Source organism: Protopterus annectens, chromosome 3.part0 (assembly GCF_019279795.1).
Source record: "Protopterus annectens isolate FY-2018-M chromosome 3.part0, PAN1.0, whole genome shotgun sequence".
In the NCBI taxonomy this organism is placed as follows: Eukaryota; Metazoa; Chordata; order Ceratodontiformes; family Protopteridae; genus Protopterus; species Protopterus annectens.
Window position 1 is genome coordinate 1,826,947,269 of NC_056731.1, and position 15,748 is coordinate 1,826,963,016.

Sequence of the window (15,748 nt, forward strand, 5' to 3'; positions counted from 1 at the left end):
AAAACCCTTGGTTACATGCAGAAACATAGCGCTAAAAACAACAAAGTAAAGTATAATTTTTGTAGGAGGGCTAAAATTCCTTATCAATACCATACTAATTGTAAGTATATATATATATATATATATATATATATATATATATATATATATATATATATATATATATATATATATATACACACACACACACACACACACACACACACACACACACACACACACACACACACACACACACACACACACACACTAACTTAAGATCACACAGTCTCAGAGACTGGCATATTTCCCTGCCTTTCTAAGTATTGTGTGGTCTCACTACTCACCAGTCAACTGAACAGATGTTGACCAAAGGGGGATTTGTCCATATTCAGTTCCCCAATATCTATCTATTCATCCATCTATCTATCCATCTATCTATCTATCTGTATCTTCTTCCCCAAAATCCATCTGTCCCTTTAGTTATCTCAGATCTAGTTTAGGGCATGAATAACAGCATTTTGATATTTAATATGGCCTCCGGCATTAAGAGATTCTGGTCCTTCAGTCCTTTTATGCTACAAGGAGGAAGTAAGGTAGGTTGTCATATTGGGCAGACTGGAATGAAAGGATTTATCATTATGGTCAGTACATAACTTTCATAGTCCAGCCATTTCATCCATCTGATCTGCCATATGGCCCAAAATCCCAACTACATATATCCCAGTGTGATATCATGACAGGAAACTCTTCAGAATGGATGCACTGAAGGCAACTCTAGTTCTGGAAATGGCGTCCAAATTCTAATGATTTATAAAGCTATGTATGAAGGACCAAGTAGCTGCCTCACAAATATCTTTTGCAGAATGAGCTCTGAAATAAAGCAGTAAAAGTAGCAAACATAGTGAACTATCATACAACAAATTGCATGCAAGTCTTAATATATTTTAAGCTTTATGTTTGACAATTAAATTTAATTATATTTTTTCAAACTTTACTACCAACATACCCTTCACTGCTTCATTATTATAAAGGAACAGCACATTTTTACCCCTAGTTGCCCTACAGTATCAGTTTTGGAGAGGATCTGCAGAAGTAACTTTAGACGTGTCTTACAAAGTAAAACAAGAGACATTGACAACTTCAACTCAGATGAAAGGAAACTGCTGGTATAGATCAAGGCTGGTATAGATCAAGGCCAACAAGAACATAAGAGTGACGAAACACGATAAGGAGGGGTGGGGTAGTTATAATGGACTATTACGAAACATGATCAGGAGGGATGGGGTAGTTATAATGGACTATTACGAAACATGAAAAGGAGGGGTGGGGAAGTTAAAATGGACTATTTCAATATTTCATGTACTCATGTAAGATGTTTAACGCACATACAGACATGTTTCAAGAAATGAAATCAGCATAGCTCATGCTAAAATTGATTATAATTTAGAAGATTTAGTCCAACAGGGATTCCTTATGAATGAAACATTCAGTTTTGTGCAGAATGATACCATCTATCTTTTGTATACCCAACATGCGCAAAGACCCAGAAAATCCCCCACTCAGACTGATATTATCAGCAAGTAGATCAAAAACTGAACCACTACCTTTGTCCATAGATGTACATGCTAAGGGTTTAGTTGAAAAGGAGAAGCATGTACTTCATGATTCATGGAACTTACTGGAACTCTTGAATAGTACATCATTTGAAGAAAATATCATTTTCATTACTATTGATGTTGTAAATTTATTTAGTATCATCCCACATTAGCAGGTTTGCAGCAGTTTCAGAACATCCTGTTACATGATGGATGAATTGACATTAATGAAGTCAGTATATTATTTCTTTAAAATAGTGTTGAATAATAATTTCTACACTTCAATGGTGAATATTTCCATCAAGAAGCAGGTGTAGCCATGGGAGCTAGGTGTGCTCCTACCTATGCAAACCTGGTTCTAGCTGATTAGGAACACCAAAAAGTATTCACTTCACCCCATTATAATTTTTTTTAAGGTACTTCAGCTTTTTAGATGATATCTTTCTTATGTGGAAGGAAGACATAAATAGTTTTGAAGTATTCTTAGAAGAATTGCAGAAATCAACTACCTTTCTTAAATTCACATGGTCTCATGTTATTGACAGAATCAACTACCTTGATGTTACTGTTTACAAAAATTATACACGGAAATGTTATACTTCAAACATACATAGGAAGGACACATATTCAAATGTTTTGCTCCACTATAGTAGCAGTCATCCTTTTTAATAGGTTCATAAGTGTTTACTAGGCTGACAACCACAAGGGCCTTTTTAAGCTTAGCCTTGCATCTCAAATCTCTGACAAGTTCTGATACCCTTGATAAGTGAAGCAAGAGCTTGGGAGCTGAAACATTTACAAGGTAGGCCTGGGAGATGAACCATTTATAGGCTGCCTGTGTCTATTAGAAACATAGGTGTCAAACCAGGGATGACTTTCCTGTTCCACATCCATTTGTCCAGGGTACACTTGAATTGGGTTAGGAAGGAACTCTGCTTAACATGGATGGGGAGCCTGTTCCAGAGATGGAGTAATATCTGGGATACATACCTGTCTCTCTAGCAGGTCCTACTTATATCACAGGCAAGGTTTAATTCTTTAGAATGGGTAATTCTGGTGCTGTTTGTTTTGCAGATATGAAGGAGGTCCATCAGAGTGGGGTCTGACAATGCCCTGTATGCCAGGCATAGATCTCCCTTCAAAAGCCTGTAGGAAACATACTACAGGGCTAGATCCTTGAGGCTCATAGGATGTTTTAAGTACTGTATTCTTTTAGTGAAGAACCTCTGTGGACATTCCAATTGTTGGATATGCCTGGTTAGGTACATATCAAAAAAGAAACCTAATAAAGGGACAAATGGTACACCTCTCTAGATTGGTTTCTCCAGACATAGTGTTTCAAATTGAATTGACAAAACTATGCAAGATGTTTTACAAGAGAGGGTACCCTAACTCCCTAGTAGAAAATATTAGAGAGGAAATACTCCAGGGAAGAGAAATTAAATTTGCACCCATATTATGGGTCAACACTGCTATTGATTTAGTTTTAGTTACACAATCACTAACAAAAGTAGCACCAAAGATAAGATAGGTGCTATGTTAATTAAAGGCAACTTTCAAGCCCCAGTTATAAGAAAAATTCTACAAGATAAATGGGACAGTGTTTTTTTAGATGACACAAAGCAAATTTTGGGTATACAACCTAAAATCACATACAGTGGAGGACAAAACTTAAGAAACACATTTGAAAATACCAATGACAGTAACAGTCACAGGGTTAAGAAATCTAGAATTATGTGGATTTTGTAAGTAGTGCAAATTTATTAATTAATGTCCAGATGCATCAGTAGACAATTTTGATGGAACATTAAAGAGTGCAGGAATGTGCAACTGTATTGCCAAGTTTGTTGACTACTTAGCTACTTGTACATCTTGCACAGCATTCTATATAGAGAAAATGAATAGAATGTTGAAAGAAAGAATAAATGAACACATCTGTGATATTAAGAAATGTAAATCCACTAATGCACTTTTCAGGTATACATTAGAATGTTGTAATTGCAACAGATTTTCATTTTTTGTTTTAGACAGAGTTCACACTTCTGATAGGGGAGGCAATATAGAACTCCTATTACGAAAGAAAGAACTCTAATGGCAGTTGCATTTACAAGCTACAAAAAGACCTGGTCTTAATGACAAAGTATCTATTAAGCATATAATTAAAAAGAGAGCAGAAACTTTAAAGTAATATATGGACATAGGTCATTATTTTTAATTTTTAATTTTTAAAACTTTCAATTTCAAATATACATTTTAACTTTTTCATTATACAATTTTAGTACACAATTATTGGTGCAAAAAATGTGTGTGGATAACAGAGCATATGCACTTTAAATTCTAAGAAGCTACATTTTTGTGTCGCTAATTGAAACATTATTTCTATTGGTTGTTTCTGTAGAATATCAGTTATATAAAATCAGTACTTCTGTGTTTGTTTTTATCTCTGACAAAGCCTTCAGACAGAAGGTGAAAGTGCTTAGATAATTTAACAGATAAAAATCCGCAATTATTATTTTTTCGTCCTCAGTCCATGTTTTATGAAGTTTCCAGTTTCAAGTTACATTCACTTGTTTTTTGTGGTTCCTGCCTTTTCTCTTTGCAGAGGTTGCTGGGGGGGGGGGGGGTATGGGGCTTCTTCTTGAACAAAATGTAATGACATGGTCTCTGGACTTCTCATAGTGAGTATTAATGTCAGTGGAACAAAAATTGATATAGTAATATTTTACAGATCACCTAGAATTTCAACAGAGATGGATGAGCAACTTTTCAATCTTATTAGGAGGAGTTTTCTGGTTGAGGTGGATTTAATTGCTGGAGACCCAAACATTTCTAATGTAGACTGGGTAGACTGGGTAGCTTCTGCTACATCGACAAATGGTTATATTCAAATAGTGAATGAAGCAATTAGAGGAACTAAATTATCAGATATTGTTTGGATCTGTAAGAGACCAAATGTGGATGTTTGTAACGTAGTTCCTGAGTTGGGAAGTCTGAATCACTTAAGTGTAAGTTTTAATGTTGTTTTCACATGTCTTAAGTTGGTGAAACGTTATGAAATAGTGAAAACATTTTATCAGTCAGATTTTGAGTTGATTAAGGAGGCTATTGAAACTTCAGACTGGTATGCTAGCACTGAAAGTAAAAATGTAAGTGAGAGTTGGGAGGTTTTTGACAATTTTGATAATCATTTGGTAGACTGTCATATACCGCTTGGAGTTAAAACACCTTGTAAGGGTGACAGACATCCCCGGAGGAGTTTATAGATATGCAAACTAAGAAGGAAAAAGCTAAGTTTGGGGAGAAGATTTCAAATAGGAACATATACAAGAAATTCAGAAAAAATGTACCTCATGACTATTAAAAGAGTAAATCTAATTATGAGGTACATTTAACAGCTAATTTGATGAATAATAACAAAGGTTTATTTAAACGTTTAAGACATTATAGTCTACATGACTCTTCCAGTATAGTGTTGAAAGATGGGTCTTAATCACTGATTCAACTGTAATAGTGAACTTGTTTGCAGATGGTTTGCTTAGTAATTATTCACAAGAGATCTTGAGAAATGATTTACCCATGCTAGAGACACTTGTCCCAATATGAATAAGCAAATGGTAAAGGAAGCCTTATCTAAAATAAATCAGAATTCAACACTGGTACCTAATGTTTTTAATGGAAACTTCTTAAAAAGAATATCTGAAAAATTGATTCCATGTTTAAGTTATTTGTTCCAAAAATCATTCAAGGAAGCATTTGTTCCAGAACTGTGAAAGGAAGCTAAAACACTTCCCATTTTGAAAAGTAAACCAGGATATATGATAGAGAACTATTGACCTTTTAGTTTGACTTGCATATTGGGTAAGTGCTTTGAGAGGACACTGTGGCTTTCCTGCAAGCAAGTTCTGGACTTTAGTTCTTATATATATATATATATATGTATATATATATATATATATATATATATATATATATATATATATATGGATCCCCTACAGAAGACCGACAGCACAACACCGACACCCACATCGCCGACACACGAAATACCGACAAAAGCGATACTGCTCCATACCCCCCCCCCCGTAACTTTAATATACCAACTCCGAGATTGCACTACAGTGCAGGAATAGAAATATTTCCATTCTGCACTATGGAGACTTACCGTTTCACCATTGTTGGTATTTTCATGTGTCGGGCTTTTGGTGTCGGCAATGTGGGTGTCGGTGTTGTGAGCTGTCGGTCTTCTGTAGGGGATATATATATATATATATATATATATATATATATATATATAGTTTCACTTTATAATCTCAAAATACTAAAATAATGAATTTTAGTATTTCGAGACCATAAAGTTGAAAGTGCAGTTAAGCGAAACTGCATAATATCAAATGCAGAAATGTTGAATCTGCCATTGTGTTGTCACGTTCGTGACGTGCGTTGTGGTTTGTGGTTTTAGCTGGGGATTCGGGTAAGTGGTGTTTTTGTAAGGGTATTGGGTAGGGATTTAAGTGTGTGTGAGTGTGTGCAATGATAAGTTTTATGTGTTTGTGTGTTTAGTGCTACCTCGGAGTTAGTATATATAGTAGCTTGAGAGTACAGGGTGTCTTGCCAATGCTTATAGGTAGGGTAGGTGTGTTTGTTTGTTATGTTGTGTTTGTGTGTGTTGTTTTCTTTGTTGTAGTGTCATTAGGTAGGTGTATATGTGCTTGTTTGTGTGGTGGTGTGTGTATGTGAATGATCAGGATTTTGAATTTTGCAGTTGTGGGTGTCGTTTTTTTGAGCTTTTGGCTTTATAGTCTCAAGATACTAAAATTCAGTATTTTAGTATTTTGTGATTATAAAGTGAATCCATATATGTGTGTGTGTGTGTGTGTGTGTGTGTGTGTGTGTGTGTGTGTGTGTGCACGCGTATATATATATATATATATATATATATATATATATATATATATATATATATATATATATAGCAACATGGATTCCTTTCATGTGTCACTAATCTTATACATTTTTATGAGCAGACTGTTAACTCATTGGATAATTCATTAACCGCTGATTATGTGTTTTTGGATCTGGCTAAAGCTTTGGATGCCATTCCCCGTGAAATAGTTATAACAACTTTCACTATGTATCTAAATGGCTACTTGGTAGAGCCTACAGAGTGAGAATTAAAAGTTCCTACTTCATGTATAGATTGATGGCAGGGACTGCCTCAAGGTTCGGTCTTGGGACCACTATTATTTGGAGTAGTGATATCAGAATGTCCAAAATGTAACTGTTTATTGTTAAGTAAGTTCACCAAAGATATTAAGACAGGGCAATTAGTAATGCTAGAGATTGGTATGTGTTGCAATCTTACTTGGATAACTATATGAATTGACAACAACCAAAGGTATGAGATTTTGAGCATAATAATAATCAGTATCCTTACACCCTGGACAATCAAATTTGTGTTTCTTCTGAGGTAATGAGAGATCTGGGTGTCATGGTAGATACAAATCTTAACTTTGAAGTTAATGTGACAAACATTGTTAAGGAAGTGTTATGATTTTATGAGGAATGTACTTCAATGTTTCTCAAGCAGAGATAGTCAGGTGTTACTAAATATCTATTTACCAAATATAAGACCTGTTATTGGGTATGGGGGTCCTTTACGTGCATTAAATATTTTGTAACTGAAGAAGTTGAAATGGATTCAGAAAACCTTTACCAGACAGATAGATGGCTGTTATAACTTATCCTGTAAAGAAAGACTGCTATATTTATCTTTGTACTCTTTGGCTTACCAGTTTCTAAGAGGTGATATTATTATGATATATAGATGTCTTAATAACTAATTATTGGCTGTCATATTAGATACTTACCTTATTGATCACTGAATTGGTACAAAGAATAACAAGTTAGATGCAAGAATTCCTATTTCCATTTCAAAGTTAAAAATGTCTTTCTTTCATATTAGGGCATGAAGGATGTGGAATTCATTACTTAAAATGTTAAGACTTGCAAATGATTTATCAATACTTAAATGGGCATTAGATAACTTTTTTAAATTCTATGTACTGCAATGATGCCTATTAGGCAAACTTTACATTGGCCAATGTAGGCTGTAAGTTTGTTAGTCTATTCAATTATCCATTGAATCACTGAAATAATCATTCCCAACACCTAGAAGGCTGAGACAACCTCCAGTGGAACCAACAAAGCTGCTTCCACTGATGGATCCATCTGTCCCTTAGAAGAGACAGAAGATGCTTGCAGTGGGCCCCTAGAGCCATGAAGGAAGCTAGCTGTGATAATGAGCAGAGGAGTCAAAGGCCAATGTCTCTGACATCACCAGTGGCACCAAAACACTGACAGTGGTCAGAATGTGTTGACCCAAATCCATGGATTCATGATTCTAAGTAAATAATATATAGGAAACAAATCTTAAAAACAAGTAAGAAACTAGTTTCATGTCATACAGAGCACATTTTATAAGATAATATTTCTTTAGTTATGAGTAGAGTTTGTTGTGGTTATTGTCCATATTCAAGATTTAATTATTTTTCCAAATGTGCATCTTTAAATCAACACAGATATTTAACAAATATTTGGAAATATTGATTCATTTATTGATAAAAGTATTAATTGTACATAATTAGCATAAGAGTTTGATGTGTTTAAAAAGTAATGAAGTTGGTTTAAAAAAGGGATGAGTGATTATTTTTTACAGCGAGGTTGACAATGGAATTTCAATATATTGTAGGTTATTTGCTGGAGAATTTATAGCAAGAAAATCAGTTAGAATATAATGCTTATGGCTGAAGAGGGCAGGTTTTATGTTTGTTGCATGAGCCTAAGAAACTTAGCTATCTCATAACTTTAGGTTGTTTAAGTTATTCAAATTTAGAGAACAGTTTGCTGATTAAACCAATGTGGGAAATTTTAAGAAAATGTCTGGTATGAAAGGGGAGCAAATTATGTTGGAGGGAGTGGCAAATATTTCAGCTCAGGCCAATGAAAGCAGATTTCTTTTTGAATTCGTATGTGCTAGTCGTTCTTTGATGGACTGATTACGATAGATGGATGTGACTGTTTGAGTGAAGTCTAGTTATGCATGGGTGTTTAATATATAGGAGTAAAGGGTGCTACTCTCTTGAAGCTTAAACTAATTCATATGACTCCCTTTTAGTATTTTAACTTAATGTGGCACTGTCAGACTAGAAAAGTCAGGGCTAAAGCCACACAAAGTAATGTTAAGTCACACAACTTCAGATAACGTTTATAAGCAATGCTTTTTAAAATGGGGAAATAGCTAGCTTATTTAGGCATCCACAGTCTTCACGATTCAAAGGCCACATTACTGATTACTCTTGACATGATTACACAGCAGATTGAGACCTTACTATGGAGGGGGGTTGTCCTTTCTTTACCATTTTTCAGAAGACCAAAGCTGCTTGAAAGGCAATCATTTTTGAACAGTTTCTGCATCCTGCCTGGTCTTTTCCTTCATTTACCAGCTGAGCAGATAGAATAACTTGCTCCTTTACTGAAAATATTTACATTGGAAAATGGTTTGTTCTAAAGAATCTTATTCTATAGAGGAAAACAGTCTGGAACTTCCTCATGCATAAATTTGCTTTCTGGCATATTAATTAAACAGTGGCATCTGGGATTTTTCTGGCTGCTTTAGTTTCCTTCCACATCTGGAGGAAATGCACTTAGGTAAACTAGCAATCTTCTACATTGCTTGCTTGTATTAGTGCAATGTGTCAGTGAGTATGACTGTTCCACAATAGGCTGATTCTCTGCCTTGATCCCAGTGTTTGCCAGGACAGTGTGAAGCATGTTCTCCATTCTGAATAGATATTGGCAAATATATGGGTGAATAATGAATGAATGGTTAAATGAATGGTGTTCATATTCATTGAATGACTCTTATTACATCGAGACCTGATAAACAAAAAATAAACGGTCAGCAGTTCAAACTGTTGACAGTTACTTAAATCATATACACACTGCTTTGAAATATGGACTATAAATAATAAACCAATTACATTTCTATGCCACTCTACAAATTATTATTTAAGGATTTAACCCACCATGTTCTTGATTTCTAAATTCATCAAAGCATTCAGAAAACAACAAACTTGTTTTAATTTGAATCTGTTTATAATGACTTTCCTGATGTTTGAGCTAATATATCAATATATTCCCAATATCCTCATTCAATACATTGTACAATGGCTTTCCCTCATTGTAGTTCACAACTTCTGCAGAGCAGGATAAATTCATCAGAGTAAGACATAACAATAACCTTCAAATATCATATTAACAAGGGAATGAAGGGATATTTTTAGAAGTGCCTAGAAGCAGATATCTTCATAGAATAAATAACTCAAACTTATTAACATAGGCTGATGTTTGTATTTACTGCAAATAATCTGTCTTATAGCAGACAGTTATACAATATTAAACCAGAAGTGGTTATTATTATTATTATTATTATTATTATTATCATTACTATGTTAAACATCTTTATTAAAATATCACTTAAGCGTGCACACATACATTAGAAGGTAATAAAACAGACTGTATTAATATTTTTTCCCTTTACACATATTATTCTTTTAACAACTGTCTTTCAGTGATCCTCCTGAACATTATTCTGTATATATTCTTCCTACAAATTTCATTTATTTATATGCAATTTGCTGCTTTACATTACTAAAGATCCCTCGTCCAGTTCTTTTATATCTGTTACAATATTCAATACTTACAATACAATTGGTTTAAATTTTGATATTTATTTTCTAATAATTGCTTTTGGCAGTGAACAGACCTGCAGTTAATGATGCAATACTATATCCAGGCAATTTAGATCAGATTAGTCATTTTTTTCTCTGTAAATTGCAGCTCCCTTTTGCCTATTTTCTGCACCACTGCTTGCAGTCACCCCTAATGGGAAAATCTGCCTTCTTAATTTCTGTGTTGGCTTAGTTCATAGAATACTTTTTACAACTTTATCAATATAATATTCTATATTGTGGTTATTATTCTCCTTAAGGATCTGCATCCAAACTCCCACACTCTCTCCTTACTTCTTGACCCCCCTCCTGCTATATCATCATCCCTTTCCAGTTTAAAATAAAACCTTCTGCCTGTGTTATGTATTTGAACCTTAATTGTATAGCTCTAAAATATTCCTTCAAATCAGATATTCCTAATCTACCTTGTTTTATTCGGAGGATGACGTTATCCCACTTAAGTCTTGACTTTCCCTCCCAGATAAATTTCTTTAACTCTTTATTAGTTATTATCTACAACTTTTTCTCTGGTTGATAAAAATATACCTGACCTGTATATAAAACTAAAGAGACTAAAACATTTTTAATATTTGTATCTTACTAGCCATATCCATAAATAACAGGTTTTTGCATTTTCTTTTGTTTAGTCAGTCTCTTTCCACATATCCTTAGTTGGATAGCAGAAGCTGTTCTAGTCAGTTCTCATAATTACTTTGTCTTATCATGTCCCCATAAATACTGGTATTGCTGAACCAATACATGAGTGGGTAAATAATGTATGGCTATAAGCTTTATTTTACCTTCATTAATTTTATTTCCTGAAAAGAACTGAAATTGTCTTAAAATGTCATCTGCAAATAAAACCAACTTTTCTTGATTACCATACAAATTATACCCTTGAATTTCTGAGCCTATTATTTTCTTTGTCAGTTGTTGTAAATATAAATCAAATAACAATTGAGAAAAGGACACCCCTGCCTGGTTCCTGTGTTCAAAGACAACTTATACTGGGAGGAACCCTCCCACTCTAATTCTTGGCTCCAATCCTTCATATATCCTACTAAGTAACATTATTATTTTGAGTCTGTTGAATGCTTTCTTTGCATCAAGGCCCACCAACAGCAGTGATATTTTTTTTACATTCTGCTTCCCTCTGGATCGTCATTGTTGTATTCATGTTGTCAAATGTTTGCTTCCCCTCCACAAAACCACATTGATTCATCTATCAATTTTGGCAACGCTTTTACTATTACCTTAGCTATTATAGACTTAAACACTTTATAATGATGAATACCCAAAAAACAACGTGTGCTGGTGTACAACGGCATAATCACAGTACTTTTCAAAATCCTTTCTTTCAATACGTAATAGTCACCACGCTAAAACAGCAATGTGGAGTAAAATCCTTTTATTAACAGTGAGCGCTTTCGCCATTCGGCTTCTTCAGACTGTATAACAAATAAAAATACTTCAAACACCTGTTTAAGTACTAGTACATGTGTTCTTATTGGTTAAAAATTAAAAGATATAAATTATACATAGTTTCCGATTGCAACCGGATTTAACATTCAAAATTATTACATAAGCATAAGCATAAACACATTCTCAGTGACCATTAATCATTAAAGTCTGAGAACTTAACTCTAAAAACTTTATAAACTTTATAGAATATGGAGTAGACAAAAGCATTTGTCATCACTCGTTTCATTGAAACGAGTCAGAGCCAGGGCTACAACTACACAAAACATGACGTGACTACATATCAGAATCTATATGCATCAGCAAAACAAAGCATGTAGAAAAGTCACGTAGCTGTATACACAGATTCATAAAGACTGGTATCAATTCATAAATGTATAGGTATAACATGGCCATTCATAGGCATAACCTAGAAATTTCACAACTAATATTCACTAGATTCATCAGGCATCATTTGCATACTTCATCATCATGCATGATCCAAGTGTGGATATATATGAATCATTAAATAAGAATTCTAAAGCATCTAAGTAAAACATGTAAGTAAAAGTACCATGAAAAGCATATAAAAACTGTATATATATATATATATATATATATATATATATATATATATATATATATATAAAATATATAAAAATATATATATATATATATAAGTGAATTCTTTGTGCAAACCTCAAATAAATAATTCCAATATGAGCAATAGGTTGCATACACCTGATATAATATGTACAATATAGGTGTGCTGCATCACAGTGTATAGGTCTGCCATTACATTTAATAACACTCATTTCATTAAAATAGCGTAAACCTCATAACATATGTTACGAACAAGGATTCAACTCTCTTTGCATGGCGTGGTGGTATATGAAAGTCTATGAACACAAACATTTAAAGTATATGAAGGCATCAAGTATTTGTACATACACGTCCTAGTTGTTGTCAAGACAAGATGTCATAGAGGAACCATTTAAACGTACTATTACATGGGTTTAAAAATTAACATAGCTCTAAAAATCATGAATACTATAAAATACTATAATAGCTATTTTAATGTACATGCATGCAAGATACATGAGTCTAATGATGAACATAGTTAAAAACTGAAACAACCCATACCATAAATACGTACATATGAAGAAGACTCCATGTTTCTTTTCATCACTAAAGAGCATTAGGCTAATAAACAAATACACCTGATCACACTCAAAAAATCCTGAGGTAAAAGAAGTAAAAAATTTAGTAAAAAATTTTTCAAAACTCCAAATATACCTGGTGCTATTTTTGAACCTAAGGAGTACACGCAGTAAATTAATCCTAATGTTCAGGTACCCGCAGTTTCCTTTTCCTTAGGAATGGTTTGATCTGAACCTTGTCATTCAGGGCCGGATGATGGTCCGCCCTAAGCCTAATAATCCATTTCATTTCATTTTCAAGTGTGTAATTAACAATATCTCCACCTCTCATATTAGATTCAATTTTCTGAATAATAAAAAACCACTGTAAACCACTCCTAGAATTAAACTGGCTTGAACTCCCCAACCAACTTGCCTTTATTCAGCTATCCATCTTGGACAACCTTATTTTCAAACCTACTGCCTGCCCTGCACTAGCCAATCTAGTCACACCTTACACACCAAATAGATCCCTGTGATCAGAAGACAAAAATCTCTTAGTTATCTCAAAACCCACAAGAAAAGGTGGTCACTCTCTGTATTTATACTCTATCTCTATACTTTGGAATCCACTACCTCTAGCTACCAGGTCTAAGCCTGGCCTTACTCATTTCAAAGCCTTTTTAAAAAAAATCTCAAAAATACATGTCTCTGTTCCTGCATAAAGCCTGCCTAATGCTCAGGTCTTCCTCTTCTGTCACATTTCAATACCTCACAAACTGCAAGATTCTAATGCTTTCTAATTCCTTCTCTGCTTCTATACCATATCCTTAAGGTACTGCTCAGGCTTTATTGCTTCTATTCCTAACTCTCTCTCACTATCTATCTGCATCACTAACTTTCTGGCTGCTATTTTCCTAACTGAAACTAACATTCTATTTTGCATGTACTATTACAGTCACTGTCACACATTGCACTACCTACATACTATTTTTTTGGTCACTGTCTACATCATGTATGGTGAGAGTGACTATTAATGTCTGTAATGTTTTAACTGTATAGAATTGTCTAGATGTGTAGTAATATATTGTAACATCTTGTAGCAGTTTGTTCTTTCAATTTATTTTTTATATAGTATATCTAGTGTAATTTTATTGTATTGGATTACACTGTATTTGTATTGCACTGCATGTGGAGATTTTCTCCCTGGGCCTCTGCTGAAAATTGGTCCTGTAGACCCAGTCAGACTACCCTGGTAAACAAATGTCAAATAAATAAATACATAAATAAATAAATTATGCCAACTGATCAAGGAGAACCAGTGGTTCGGGCACATGTGCAGTAAAGCAGAGAACAATCTGGTGAAGAAGATTTGGAACAGAGAGAAAAAGGCAAGAGACAACAAGACTATGTAGCAAAGAGGTGAATAGATTGTGCCATAGAAGATCTGCAACAGTCAGGCATGAGTGTTGAATATGGCAGGAGTGTGGCATTGAATACAGAGAGATGGTGACAGTTAACACGATACACCAACCAAATATAGAAAATGGTAAAAAGGGGGGAGGGTCGATGATGATAATGATGATGTGTATTTAATTGAAGTCTTTGATGCACATCCACTAACTGTTTCAGATCATGCACTAATAAAAACTAAGATAAAAATGCAGGGTAATGAAGTAAAAATGAGATACTGTATTTCTCCCACCTATTTGTTAAAAAGAAAGGAGTGTAAGGTATGGATAGTGTAAATTATTTGAGAGTTATTATCAAAGACAGAAATTTCTTCAGAAGGAATAGCCACTGAGTGAAATAAAATGAACACGGAGTTTAAAATACTATAGGAATGCAAGAGAAACAGATGTGGTTAAGAAGCAATAGGAATTATTTACAGGCACTGACTAAAGTTAAAGTATTACAGAATAAGAGAAATGTCACAGAATATAAAGTAGAACAATTGCAAACTGACAAAGAAAAAATAAGTACCTTGACTAAGGCAACAGAAAGTAGAAAATGTTGTCGCCAGACTTAGGGAGCCTATGACAAGAAAAATATCCCTAGATCCTAGAAAAATATTAGAGATATTTCTGAAGTGCCAACATTTACTGGGGTTGATTTTATGCTGGAGTTTGAAGCTGGGAATAATATGACTTCTTATCTCTGTTAATTAGTTTTCTCACTTTGTTACATAGTGTTTTGAAATTAACATGATTTTGTTCATTTTTGTTTTGTTTTCAGGTTGACTAGGCTAGGCCCCTTTGCTTCATCAGGTGTTTGCATTCCTTAGAGAGCCATGGTGCTGAGTTCTTTTTGATTCTTTTCATACGCTCATGTATTAAGTATGTGAAGGAAGGTGGTATTAAAGTATTGTACAACATCATTAAGGGGTAGTTGCTTAAGGGGTGTCCAGTCTATTTCCTGTAGGAGACTGTTGAATTTTTGCTGACAAAAATTAGTTGAGTTCCTAACTAATTTTATAGTGTGTACTGTTAGTTGTCGGGAGTTTGTTCTAAGGCAATAAGCTGGTAGATGACTCACTCAGTGAGTTAGACAGTGTACCAGAAGAGAGGTCAAGATGGGTCATAATGGTTAAGGTCTTTGTGTTTAGTGTACAAGGTTCAATCTTGACCACTGGCCAATGCCTGTTTGGAGTTTGTATGTTCTCCCTGTGTCTCTCTGTGGGTTCCACCCACTTCTAAAAAATAAGATGAATGTTTCCATTTCAAACTCACCAATGAATGGAGCTGTGGGCAGCAGCACAGACTCTACATAGTGCCTTATAGAGAGAAGA